Here is a 12,004-nt window from a genome sequence, read left to right on the forward strand (position 1 = left end):
GCGGTAGTATTTGACATGCTTTAGTCAAACAGGAGTAAATAGAGCATTTGTTGGGGACTATTTTCAGCCAAGGATCAATACACATTCACTGCTTTTTACTGTAGTGAGTATTCCCAGCAGCAGGGCGGTGAATGTGGGATCAACTTAAAATAAACTGCAGTGATTGTGTTCACCGTTTAGTGGGAACATGTCACTCAGTACAGCGATGAGGCTCATTAATGTGACATTGGACAACAGTGGAGGTGTATGCACAGAGGAATAAGCTATACCAGGCTTAAGATACACATGCTTGTTAGTAGAAGCAGTACAATTTTCAAATATGGTCTTTTCATGGGATTTGTTTGCAAGAAAAATGTAGAAAATTACAAACCTTATTCTAACTACCTTCTAGATTCTTTTTTTATTTTCATTCATTTATTTAGCTCAAGACCATATCACATAGTATGAAGCACAAACATTACATAGAAAAAAACAACAAAAAAAAGCAGAACATGACTGAAGTACAACTAATGTTACTTGAACAAGGCAAGGACCTTCTTTTATTCTTTTGGTGTTGTTTACCCAAAAAATAACAAATAGCCTGTCTGTGCTTTTGGTTGTCATGTGCTGTTGTGCTTTTTTGTTTAAATATATATATATATATATATATATATATATATATATATATATATATATATATATATATATATATATATATATGTTTATGTCACTTGATGTCGTACTTCTGAGCTTGCTTTGCCACTTTTGCATGAACAGGTCTTTCAGCCTCTTTTCAACAGTTAGTTTCAGACGGCTGATCTAGTGGAAGGGCAGCAAAGTAGCCTTTTAAATGCCAAGTGTAACTCTTAAGAGAGTGGGTTTGTGTATGTACATATGTATCTGGAGGTACGTCTCCAACTGCTCTCTTTTAATTTTGAATTTGGGTGAACTCCGTGATGAATTACAAACTTCACTGATTGTATGAGAGAGTGGAGGGGGGAAAGAAAGTTTCAAATTAATGCTCAGCAACTGATTCTGCAATTAATTTTGACAGAATTCATTTTTACTTCACCAGGCTGTGGCTGGTGAACCAAAAGATTAATTTTGAGACACTGATTGTCAAGTTATGTTGGTGCATTCATGCATGTGACGCTGCTTGTGTCAACGTTTATCAATATTGTTGCCATGCGTGCTGCTCTTACTGCATTTTAAAAGCTCCTCATTCTCGCACGCCTCATGTCTTACACATGGTTAGCAGCGGTCGAGCCTGTAGGAAGGTCTTTATTGTTGTCATGTTGTTGATTCTTTGTAAGCACACTACATACATCTACAGAAAAACACAACACATAAATGCAAGGAAATGTGTGTTTCCATGGTACAGTCAGGCTCTGCAGTCAGTGATAGGTGGGTGGATAAGTGGATTGGCAGTTGTGTCTAAAACCTGCTTCGGTTCGCCCCCAGGACCTCTGTGAATTAAATGTGAATGCAGCGCTGGAGATGTTATGCAAAAGCATTGAAAGAATGGATGGATGGTTGAGAGACAGAGAGAAGAAAGGAGAGGGGAAACAAGGGGAAGAGAGGACCGTGGGGAGACAGAAAAACCACGAGAGGCCTCATTTGTTCCCTTTAAGACTGGGTTTTAGTGAATTAATTGTGCAGATGATAAGCATTGTTACCACGCTGTTTGTGGCTAAGTGTACAGTATTCAGCATGCAGGGAAGATTGCTGTTGGCGTGTTGACATCTCATTTCAACCTGACACCCACATCTTTCTCTTTCTCAGTATCTCTTATTTCTCTGTCTGTCTTTCTATCCCGCTGTGTCTCTCTCTCTCTCTCTCTCGCTGCCTCTTACATAAAAGGCACATCAGCATCACGTTTGCAGACCAGTTAGTGCCGGCCTGAACGCTCAACAGCTGTGTTGTTGACAGATTTGAATTTGCAAGGTTGAAGCGTTCAGTCGGTTTTAATAATCGACTCTGAACAGTTGTTACCGTAACAGTGCTGGCTTCTTTAGTGGGATGCTTTGAAATTCTCTCATTAGGCATCCGTCAAAGTTTGCAACAGAACATTTGCTTTCAGTTTTTCGATAAATGGCTCATTAGCCAGAAGAAGAAAAGCACTGTTTGGTATAAAGCAACAGCTCGTTATTCACAATCCTTTTGACTAGTTGTGGATTTAAAACAGTTTTTTTGACGTGCAGTGCTGACCACACATGGCTTGATAAACATGTCAGTAAAATGAAATTTTTCCAATTCTTCATAGGCATTCAGGACAATCTGTGATTTAAACCTTAAAGTACTCAATTTATATTAACTACTTAAATGCATTAAGTAACAATCAAATGTGATTGCATTCAGTTAGTTACTGAGAAAAAAGAAATTAAATTACAGTAACTGATCAAAATGTTAGTAATTATAAAGGGATTACATCAGAATATATTATTTTCAGTAAAAAGTTTATGCGTAGCATATGATCATTTCGATGCTTTCCGTTGAATGCCTTCTTTTGTGAGTTTTTTCAGCTTTATCGCCCTGTTTAAAACATTTGTTATGAAAGTAATCAAAAATGAATCAATTTTTTACGTTACTTCATCAAAGTAACGTAAATTATTATAGTTGATTCCTATTTGATTACTTTCCTTTTTCTCTCTTTCAGAGAAGTAATCAGAAAGGAATTAACTGTAATAATTTACATTACTTTGATGAAGTAATTAAAATAGTTGCAATGGATTTTTCAAATCAAACATCTATGGAAACATTAAAAAAAGAGAGAAAAAAACATTGCAAAATCCACATCTTTGTGATATATACGTATGCTCAGTATATTCCAGTTCATCTTTAAACAAGGTATTGCATAAATAAATTATTTTACACTTTAAAGCTACAATTGGTAACCTTTAAAAATAACTTTTCATCATATTTGCTCAAACTGTCACTACATACTGACAGTGGGACGTAAGAGAGACCATCTTTGTGGTGGCAATTTCTGTTAAATAAAGCACATCAAGTCAAAACTTGTCTTGAAAAATCTCGTCCTTCCTCCTCTTCCTATTGCTACGAATGACATTTGCTAAAATCTGCTGAGGCTGAACAACAACAACAACAACAACAAAACAATGAGAGCCGAGGAATCTCTAATACAGCTGTCAGTCATGTCAGTCACTGCCCATGAATTGCGGTCAAGCTGTCAAACTAGGCAGCGCTGATCAAATCAAAATTCTGTTACTGCATTGGGTATTTCTAGCTACAAGTTTTTTCAGAAACATATTTTAGTGTACTGTTTAGCTGTAAAATTAGAAAGTTTGCTGCAGGGAATGGGCACAGCTTTGTTTTTTGCTTTCCAACATGGTGGCCTGGTCAAAAACTTACTAATTTTACAGCTAAACAGTACATTAAAATATAATTCTGAAAACATTTGAGGTGAGAAATAGACAGTGCATTAACAGAATATTGATTCATATTTGATCTGCCTAGTTTGACAGCAGTTCACAAGCAGTGATGGACATGATTGACAGCTGTGTCAGAGACTCTTCAGCTCTCATTGTTTGTTTTCATTCAGCTGTGGTAAGATCATTAGAAGTATTACAAGGTGATAAAGCAGGCAGAGTAATATGATTTTTTTCTGTCTCATTAAGTACTGTGTGGACATACTTTAAGCAGATATGACATAAAGTTATATTTTATATAAAAGTTATCAATTACAGCTTTAACTGCGAATCTGCTGCAACGAACCAGATGACCACAGTTGCAGAGAACTTTTGTTTTCTACCAGCGGCCCATCAAGCATGCAAAAAATGAGTGTTGCTAAAAATAGAGATTTGGCGTAGGATATCACTCGAAGGCTAGTTAGGCAAGTTGTGTAACAGTTTGATGGAGTTCAGGAAGTTCAGAGCGAGCCGTGGTGTGGACCCAATTACAGTCCTCCAAAAAACACATTGGTGGGAGCTTGGAAATATGTGTCTTGCATAACAATTATTGTCATCATCTATGCATTTTTAACAGTTACTTTTACAGTTAACGCATTTGTTCTATAACCCCCCTCCCCAACTCCATCCCCTACATGTGACCACAAAAAAACAAGATTTACTCATGGTATCATATTTAAATTGCGTGTTTGTTTGACCAACAGTCCAAAATCTAAAGAATTCAGTTTACTATCTTCAGGAAAACTAGAAAATAATTATGTTTGAGATGGTTTAACCACCTAAATTTTAGCATTTGTTATTTCAAAGGGGTTTAAATAATTGCTCTATTATCAAACTTGTTGACGATTAATTTTACGCGGATTGAAAAATTGACTAATTGTTTCACTTCTGATGTGTCACTGTGGTGGTTGAGCACTTGTGTGTCCGTGCGACGTCATGGACGGACCAGAGAACAGGTAAATAGCAGACAGCAGCAGGAAAAGAGGTGTATGAAAAAGGTGCTTACCTCTCTTTATGTATCTCTTACTTACTCAGTCTCTTTTTCAAACTCGGTGCAGACTAATTTGTATCAGTGTTTTAGTGCTGCTTAGGAGGAGACATACAGTAATTAGTTATGGCGCATCATTGCATCTTGCCAGTTAAGGAGCTGACATTAGTGCATTCACCTGGGTGTTGTGTTCCCATCAATGCCGATCGGAGTCGAAGGCAGTAAATACCCATGACTACTGCAGAGTTATTTGACCTGGATTTGAATGCTGATTGTACTAATTCTTATAGCATTAAAAAGCCAGATGTTTGCGGGCGTCAGCGGGTTTCTGTGCAGTCGAAATAAGACTTTACACTGTAACAGCACAAAGTCGTTGATGTACTTTCTGCAGCTCACGGATCATCTTGCCCAGTTCCAGCCACAGCTGGTAACTGACGACCTGGTTTCCTGCCACCTATCTGACACATTTTCTGGTAGCACATATGCTGCTCTCCTCTCCTCTCTCTCTCTCAAACACACACACACACACACACACACACACACACACACACACACTGGTGGCACAGCACAAGTAAGTCAGACTTAAAAGAAAACACACATGTGTCATAGAGGCCGTTTGGGAATAAAATTGAGGCCACTGGGCCAGCGCTGGCGGCATTCATTCCATTTCATATTAATGAATTGCTAGAAGCGAATCTGCTGGGACACTGAGCTCAATTAAAATCCTTAATCTGAGCAAAGAGTGTGTAGCAAAAAGGACAACAGCTAGAACAACTTACCCACAAACCAAATTAATTCACGGATTCCTAAAATGGTCAATTATATCCTGCGGCAAACAGATTGGCACAGGTGGACTTGATGCTTTGATTAGCAGTAAAATATCTCCCAAATGACTTGTGCGTGTGTGTGCTTGTTACTCCATTTATCAGGCTGAAGGTACAAATTGTTGCCCATGAACCTGTTGCCCTCATGTTGTAAGAATAGTTCTGACAACTCTTTCATCCGACCTGAATGATATTGATCCCTAGGTGTCACATTGTATAAAGGATATCAGCTTTCCCTCATTGCCTCAGTCTGCTGTCCCTCTTACACAGTGTGATACTTTGCTAAAATCGTTGCTCTTTATACTGGATGAATAATACAACTGGGTGGGAGTTTGGAGTGATTCATTAGCCATCTGTCACAAAGACAGACACACAGAAGTGAGTCTGTCTTTGCCCGCCAAAGCAGTTTTCATCTGTATCACTTAATGTGTATGAGCATGTATCACTGGATTAACCAATTTTTTTGGTATGAACTCTGTCACCTCTGAGATCCTGTCAAGTACAGCACACACAGCAGAACATGAAAATTCAGTCATATTGCCATAAGAGCTAAAACACAACCAGTGCTGATTTCGTACTGCCCGGCCCCATTTTTTATGTGTAGTGTTTGATTGTGGTGATGTCATTAATATGACTTTATTGAGGGAAAATGCACCATGTGGGAAAATATAAACAAAACAATTAGATTTTGACACAGGGCTCACACATTTGAAATCAGTCTGAAACCAAATAGCTCTCAGTGGACCCTAAGGGGCTTGTGGGCCCCTAAAGCTGGTTGCATCAGCTGTTCATAAGTTCAAATTTGGCCCAGTTTAAATGCAAGTCTTTACTAAATGGAGATTTGAGCATCACTAAATTGAAAGGGGCCGTACCACACAAACTAGTTTATATATCAAGATTGATTGTTACCTAATATTTACATCCAACAAGGTTACTGTTCTTTAGCTAACTGAGATAAGCATGGATGTATTATGAAATATTGATACTGGACCCCAAGATGTCACCTAGTCAGTTCAATGAGAAGTTCTCCCCTGATGCATATACCAAAAAGTTTTTTAGTTTTTGGGCTGTGGAGGTGCGAGGGGTTGATCTAACTCAGAGACTGTGGCAATGCCTCGCAGTCACTCAACCAACTCCGCCCTTAAATATGCGTGAATTTGGGAAATAAAATGTAGATTTAGGAGTTATACAAATGATGTATGCCCTGTAGAGTTTAGTATGTATGTTGAAATTAGCTATAGAGACCAAAACTGTTTTTGTGTCAGGCTGTAAACATGTTTATTTCTGCTGTAAACATGGGCATTTTAAAATTGGGTTGTGATGGGTTTTGCTCTGTTTTGGAGCCAGCCTCAAGTGGCCATTCATTAGAAGAACTGCAGTTTTTGTCAACTCCACGTTGGCTTAATTTTTCAGCCTTGGAGGTTGACGCTTAAAGATAATTGGCAATGCTAATGTTAGCCTGCTTATATATGACCCGTTTAGGGGAAAACGGTAATGGGACAGAAACGACACAGTTTGATAAAATGTGTTTATGTAAATTGTTATGCTAAATGCTGTCAGTTAGGGTTGCACCGATATTTTTATTCAACTGTATGAACACTGAAACACAATTTTTTTCAATGTATGCCCAAATAATTCCAACATAATTATCGGCAGTCCTGTTTGATATATTGTTTGACACTAATGTTTTTTTAAAAAAGTTATGGTAGTTGATTGTTTTTGATTAGATAATGCTACAGATGTTTTAACCAATTTACACATTACCAAAGTTGCTACTAGGTGAGGCACTACTCAAGTTTTAACGGTCCAACTTGATGTAGCAAATAACCAATTTGACACTAGCTAGATGTCATTATTCATTTAGGAGGGACTTGTCACACAGCCTTTGTATTGAATTTACAAAAAGCCAGTTTAACCCAAATACTGGAGGTCTGGGGTCTATTGCTTGAGGCCAGTTTGGTAACCCAGCCATGAAACCTTATATACATGGTGGTAAATTAGTGTGATATACCTGTGCGTTGAACATTTATTACTGCATTTAAACCAGTAAGCACCAGCCCAACTTAAAACTTTCAATTGTTTGTGTTTCAGTGACTCAAAAAAAAAGTCATATTAAGTCAGGTGTTCTGAAGGACGTCTGCAGTGATCTCATCACTTATCTTACACTCATAATTGAACTGAACAAACAATAGCTGACAATCCCAGGTGGGTTTTCTTTGGAAAAACATACACCCAGCTGATTATCCTATGACTAATAGTGAATAAATGTTTTTTTTTTTTTTTATATATAATCCCAATTCAACAGAGCAGTATTAATTTTGCCATTAGACGCACGGTTGATGTTTTTCCCAGATTTAGTTCAAAGCCATTAATCTGTTGACGCATTATGTTGATGTTGATTCAGCTGCACATTACCATATGCAGAGCTGTGCTGAAATGGTGAGCAACGTGATGCTGCTGATTACTGTAGTTTTTGGTGGTGTTCATAGTGTAGGTGGAGGTGTGTGGGAGAGGCTGCATTCTGTGCATGTAATGAATTCAGCCTCTCCAGAGCCAGTTTGGTATAATACTGTGCAACAGTGCTTCACTTTAAGAGCCAACGAGGAAGAGATTAGCCTCTCAGTATGAACATTAACTCACTGCTGGATTGTTACAGAGTTGAATATGTAGAGGGGCATGTGTTTATTGCTGTCCTAAGTGTTTTATTGTCTCTTTATTCAACTGAAAGCCCTGAAAGTGATGTATTTTCCACCTGCATCAATTTCATTACAAATTCTTGCCAAATGAATCTTCACTTCTGCAAAATTAGATTTTCTCATGTGGGTTGCTGGCGAAAATGCAGGATAAACAAGTCAAAGCACAAATGTAGTAAAACAGAACAATCAAACATTTAAACAGAAAACAAACTTTTATAGATGAGAAAATGTTATGAATTCAAATTTAGAGGCAATCTTGGTGTTACAAAAGAGGGTTTGTCAATCTTTGTTCTCACTGTTGGAATAGCAAGCAACTTCTTCCGAGAATTTAAGAGGTTATTAAATGTTGTACTCTCTCTCTTTGTCAGGATCCTGGTAGAACCGCTCTGAATATGCCAAAGTTTTGTTTTTTTTAAAGGTGTTTATGGCCAGGAGTCTAAGATATCAAATTAAAAATCTTTTTTTTTATATAAAATAACAGTGTATCGTGATATGCTAGAATGTGTGACATAGTGTGTTAGTTAATGACATATGTCTGTTACATGACTTATGTGAAGTCAGTAACAAAAGTACTTCTTTAAAGCCAAACCATGCTTTTTTTTCTAAACCTAACCACCTAGTTTTGTTAATGAAACCTAAGTTTTGTAGTATAATTGTGACCATTTTACAAAAATAAGGGTTGCTAAAGTCACTATACAGGCTACCTGTATCTTTTAGAAATGATTTGATTTTAAAGCTCTCTTTAAATCCCCCCCCCCCCCCATATTCCTGATTCATTTTGCTGTTTTAGATGATGTAGAGATATGATGAGCAAAACAAGTACTTGGCTTTTGTCCCTTTTGAGATTGGAGCTTGATCTGGTCAATGCACTGAATGTTTAGGGGGCATTGATATGTAAAGTTAACCATCATCTGCATAACTGTGATAGGACACATCGTTATTGTGAAAAAATTCAACTTTAGGAAGAATGTAGAGATTAAATAAAACAGGACCAAGAACTGAACCCCCTGGAACCCCGTATGAAGTCACTTGAACCAGTCCCACCCATTTTTTTTATTTTTCCAAAAATATTTTGTGTTACCCAAAAGGTTAGATGAAAATTGGTCCTACAGTATCTCAACTAAACTGTATAAATATATGGCTGATAGTGGCAGCTGTTTCTGTAAATTTTGTTTCTGCAGGAAAACAATTTTTAAACTAAACAAAAGAAAATGGCCTCTGTGTGTGTGTAGGGATGATTCATAAGATACCACAAACAGACAGAATATTTGCTTTAATTTTGAGGCCTCCAATGAATTGTTCATCTGCTCGCCTTGAAGGAGCTGTGCTGCTGCCTGCCTTTGTTCAGTGTGTTTGGTTTGAAGGCTATTTCAACAGACTCCCACTCCTCTGCTCCCGCTCTGTCTCAGTGTCTCTCGCTGTGTCATCTCTTTGTCTGACACTCACTCACTCACTCACTCACTCACTCACTCACTCACTCACTCACTCACTCAAACCCAATTACTGCTAATAACAGCTCTGACGTGAAAGCGATTGTTTGTGTCCTCATTCGTGCCACAAAATAAGAGAAAGCCAAATAGAAAGACTCAATTTGTGCTTATTGTCTGTCGTGTTGATTAATTTACATTTAATTTGATTTGATATTCTGCCGCTGCTGCTGTGTTGTTATTTGTGTGTAGAAACGACACTTGTGACACATGCACTAAATTAAAACATAGAAATAACATCACACTAAGGAGTATGCATGCCACAGTAAATTGAATTTCTGACTTTTGACGTACAGTTATGCCACTTATGTTACAGTGTGCTCTAAATTCAACTTAAATCTGACTGATCCACCAACTGACCAACAAACTGACATTGTGCCATTCTTAATAAGATAACCCTGCTGATGTGCCCGGAGGCTGGAGATTATTAACCCTCTAAAACCTGGATCAAGATCAGTTTTCTTCTATTTTCAGATACATTTCACAAGCAACCTGAGGGAATTGGTTTGATATCTGTTAAAACATTGCTAAAAAGGCAACAAGCAACTTAGCCAGGATGTGTCCCCTAACTTAAATTTATATTATATTAAGAAAGGGAGAAAATTCTGAAACATAGATATTTAAAAAAATAATCAGAACTCTAATTTAAGTTAATAACATTTACATTTTTAGCACTTTTTTCAAGCTTTTCCTGGTTTTGTTTTTTTTGTTACTTTTTAATCTCTTTCTTTTGTGTGCTAAATTTCATGTAAATTTCTTGTAAGGTTTTACTTATTTCTATTCATATATTTGCATAACGCAAATTTTTGTTTATCTGCTTCATGTGCAGATATCTGTTTAAAGACAATAGCTGAAAGACCAGTGCATGAAAGAGGATGTCTTTTGGCTACATATATATATACATATATATATATACACACACACACAACACATATATACACATATATCTAATTATTATTCTTATTATTATTACTATTATACTTATGTATATATATTTTTAGTTGGGGTGAGGGATGGATTGTGTCTGTGTGCATTATATCTTCAGTAGTTGTATTGGAGACTTAGTTCAAGTGTCCTTTATTGTTGAGTGTACAAATAGTGGTATATAGAAAATATAGCGCTGGAAAAAAAAAACTTGCAGTCTTTCATTATAGGCATATTTGGAGTGTTTCATAATTGTCACAATTTTCTCATTAACGTGGAGCACTACTACTACAAAATCACGTCTTTGTGATGACAGCACTCTAACATTAACAACTCAAATAGCTCATATTTTAGTGTGGAATGGAAAAAAACAAACACTTAAATCACGAAAATCTTTTAATATGATTCATTATTTTAGATGATCTTTAACCCAGCAGCTGCTTGGTCGTCCTGCATGTGATTTAGTGTTCAGTATTGGCAGTAAACTTTTTAAAAAGGTCCTGAACACTGGTACAGACGGTGAGCTTTCACCACATTTTCATGTTTTATCCACAGTAGTGTGAACGTGGCCTCACTCATTCACTCGCTCATGTGGCCTCTCTGCCTCCCTCCCACTGCTTTCAGGAGAGATTCTGCGTGGGCTTACACTTGAGTTTCTGCCATGTGCTTTCTACCCCCCTGCACACACACACACACACACACACTCACACACTCACACTCACACACACACACACACACAGATACAGATACACACATTTACCCTCCCCCACACTTCTCGACACTGTCCAAAGATTTCATGAGTTGGTATATTTGTATCTGTGTGTAACTGAGAGAGAAATCTGTAAAAACGTGGAAAAATAATTATGATTCTAGGATAATTTTCACAATTCAGATAAAATTAGCAGATTAGCAGTGGACACTGACCTTCTCCGCAGTGAAAGCTTTGATGGTTATGGGTCACCAAATGGGCTTCGTGGATGTTCTATTTTTTGGCAGATTCATTGCAGCACTTTTGTATTAGTTGTTTTAATATTATCCTTCCCAATTGAAAGTAAGATAAAAACGCCTTTTTTGCCATCGCAACAAGAAACACTCAGAGGTGATTTTTGGTGTACGTTGGTAAGATATTGCCTGTTGGTTGCTCCTGTTGCTGTTTTTCATTGTTTGTGTGTGGGAGGAGGGACATCAATGTGTGCGTAGGCAGATGTGAGTAGAGATGCCTGCCAGGTGTATGAAGCTGTGCATTCTTTGTCTCTCACCATACGAGTCTGGTACACTAAATAGATATACTGTACTGCTCACTGGCCCCAAAGTCATCTGTATGACAACAAATCAGTTTATTTTTTCCCTTTATTTCCTTTTGAAATGACTCAGTTCCAAAACCGTCCTTGAGTTGCATCCATTTGTGTCCTTTTACCTATTTTTGTCACTATATTTGTCAAACACAGCAGACAAAAAACATTAATCTCAATAAAAAGAGAGAGTCTTTGTGCCAAATTTAGCTGCTAATGAATGTCCCTGTAGCATTTTCTCTGTTGTAACCCAAATGTCTTTTTCCTTTTCAGGCCACCAGAAATAATATCTATTAGTGTAACTGTCTTAACCCTTTGAAACCTAAGCAAATTGGCTTGATGTCTTTCAAAAACATGAGAAGAATGCAGTGAGCACGAAAAAGAAATGA

General features: G+C 37.3%; 1 protein-coding gene across 2 annotated transcripts in view; it reads left to right on the top strand.

Moving 5' to 3' along the window:
• cacna1eb (calcium channel, voltage-dependent, R type, alpha 1E subunit b) overlaps positions 1-12,004 on the top strand; it is a 76,052-nt gene that overhangs the window by 22,130 nt on the left and 41,918 nt on the right. The window lies entirely within an intron of this gene.

Source organism: Plectropomus leopardus, chromosome 12 (genome assembly GCF_008729295.1).
Source record: "Plectropomus leopardus isolate mb chromosome 12, YSFRI_Pleo_2.0, whole genome shotgun sequence".
In the NCBI taxonomy this organism is placed as follows: domain Eukaryota; kingdom Metazoa; phylum Chordata; class Actinopteri; order Perciformes; family Serranidae; genus Plectropomus; species Plectropomus leopardus.